The sequence below is a fragment of the Pocillopora damicornis genome, chromosome 5 (genome assembly GCF_964200805.1).
Source record: "Pocillopora damicornis chromosome 5, jaPocDami1.2, whole genome shotgun sequence".
Taxonomy (NCBI): Eukaryota; Metazoa; Cnidaria; class Anthozoa; order Scleractinia; family Pocilloporidae; genus Pocillopora; species Pocillopora damicornis.
This window is the reverse complement of record NC_142674.1, coordinates 9,810,619-9,813,118: the sequence shown is the minus strand read 5'-3', so window position 1 is coordinate 9,813,118 and position 2,500 is coordinate 9,810,619. Positions and strand designations below refer to the sequence as shown.

At 34.8% G+C, this 2,500-nt stretch overlaps 2 pseudogenes; one reads left to right on the top strand and one right to left on the bottom strand.

Moving 5' to 3' along the window:
* Positions 1-347, bottom strand: part of LOC149045089 (E3 SUMO-protein ligase KIAA1586-like) — an 11,734-nt pseudogene extending 11,387 nt beyond the window's left edge.
* Positions 348-472: 125 nt separating this feature from the next.
* Positions 473-1,661, top strand: LOC149045088 (uncharacterized; annotated as a pseudogene).
* The last annotated feature ends 839 nt before the right edge of the window (positions 1,662-2,500 follow it).

Sequence of the window (2,500 nt, the reverse complement as noted above, 5' to 3'; positions counted from 1 at the left end):
GTTTCCATCTTGAATATTCTGCTTCCATTCTTCTTAGAAATGTCATTAGTTGATGATGACTGCGAATGCCGGGAACACACACTACAGTACATAGGTTAGACTTCACAGGTGGGCAGTTGTACTTGAGGGCATGGATACGTTAAATCATACTGCTCATTGGAAGAAAGGCACTGCGTGTTAACTCTCAACCACGGAAGTGAAGCAAGCCAATTCCACTGGAACTTTTGCACCCTTTTTTCTTCATAGTTTGACTTCTTTTTCTCAGAGGATTTTGAACCTTCTGCTGTAGTAACGAACTCTTCTCTTTTTGGGAGGTAACTAGTTTGCTCTTCCCCAGAACCACTCATAGTGCTGGGAGAATCTTCTTTCTTTGGTTTCTTTAATGAACTTGCCTTGCTTTGAAAACCAAACTGTTCTAAACACCTTCTCTTTATGCCATTTGATAATTGTTGCTAGTTTTATTACTATTTTCATGATTATAATTATTACTACCATTTTGTTAATATTTATTGGGGTTGAATACAACAATTGGGACATCATCCTGTTTTCTTCTCCAGATGCTGATATTATTCTGTATGTGTAACAAATTTCAATAAAGTTTGAAGTGTAAAGTTTACTAGTGCCCTCTATGAAACACTCACAAGGTACTCCAGTAGTGTCTCAGGAGAAAATCCAAAAGTACTGAAAGTTGCTCCCACGGGCAAAGCAGCATTTTAACATCAAGGGAAACACTTCACTCAGCTTTTAAAATACCTGCCAACAAGGGATTTCAATAGTGCACACTTTACAGATAGACTTAATACAATATGAGTACAGTTAAGAAAACTGAAAGTTATTTTTATTGACGAGATTTCAATGGTAGGCAATGGAATGTTCAACTTCCTTAACTTACAACTACAGCAAATAATGGGAAACAAGCCACCATTTGGAAATCTCAGCTTGATGACAGTTGGATACTTATTGCAATTAAAACCGGTATTTGATAAATGGATCTTTGAAAATACCAGTGATTCCTATAGTGCTTTAGCAACCAACATTTGGAAGGAGTATTTTACCTTGTTTGAACTCACTGAAGTCATGAGGCAAAAAGATGACAAGGACTTTGCAGAACTATTAAACAGACTTAGTGAAAACATTACCAAGATGATATTAAGGTGCTTAAAGAACTAATTGTAAAAATTAAACCTGGCAAGAAACATTATCCCATCAATAAAACGCATCTATACTCAACAAATGCACAAGTAAATGATCACAATGCAATGTACCAAGCTGCACATACTCAGAAAGCTCAAATTAAATGTATTGATAACGTTTTTGGAGATATGTCTGATGACCTAAAAGACAAAGTCAAAGAAAAAATTCCAGGTGATCCCACTTAAACTATGGGCTTATACAATGTTGTTTCAATTGCTGTGGGATCAAAGTAAGACTTGACAACAAATGTCAATCTAACTGATGGTATGACAAATGGTGCCGAGTGTGTTATAGAGAAAATAGACTACAGAGTTAAAGACTCCAGAAAGCCAAGTATCATCTAGGTATCTTTCCCAGAAGCTAGCACAGGTCAAAACCATCGCAATTAATATGCATATTTACTCACCAAAAACGTGGATAGAACCAGGACACCAATTTTAGAGAGCACATGCATTATGTTGCTTTAAGTGGAGTAAAAAAATAGTTCAACACTACATACAATCAACCCAAATGAAAAAAAATCTATATGAGTCAAAAAGTTCAAGAAGAAATGTTCAGACTTATAGAACAATGTTTACTCCCTTCTATACCATTTTTATGCAACCAGTCTTATAGAATGAAGCTATTCTTTCATATTGTTCGATCTCTTCGTCTTCATTTTGATGATGTTGCATGTGACTACAATGTTTAAGCAGCTGAGGTTAATATCTTTGTTGAAATACGTTTATGCCCTTGTGATTACAATACAACCTATGAAATGGCTAATTTCAAACTTTTTAGTAATGTCAGAAGTAGTTATGGGATGGCTATGTAAATTAAATCCAAAATAGATTGTGCAACTACACCATTCAGATCTAACTTTAACAATATAGAACTAATTGTAGGTGTACTTAATGATCCAGTTCCAAACTTACATATAGTAGGCATCTATAGGTCAAAAAGCAAAGCTAACCAACAAAAACTAATTGAAACTATGAATCATCTCCTTGATACAACCATTCCTGATGCAGATACACCTATTGTGATACTAGGTGACTTCAATGTTAATTTGGTGGAAGTTTCATCAGAACAAAAGGCATTAACAAAATGTTTATTACAACAAAGGACCCACAAACAACTGATAAGTCAGTTTACTACAGATTATCATACACAAATTGACCATATCTATACCAATATACCAAATCATATACTAACTGGCGGTGTTCTAGAGTCCTATTACAGTGATCACAAGCCATATTTGTTTGCTTAGTATGAAATCAGTATTTGTAATTCCATGAAGATGGAAGTGTCCATATTAAAACAATGT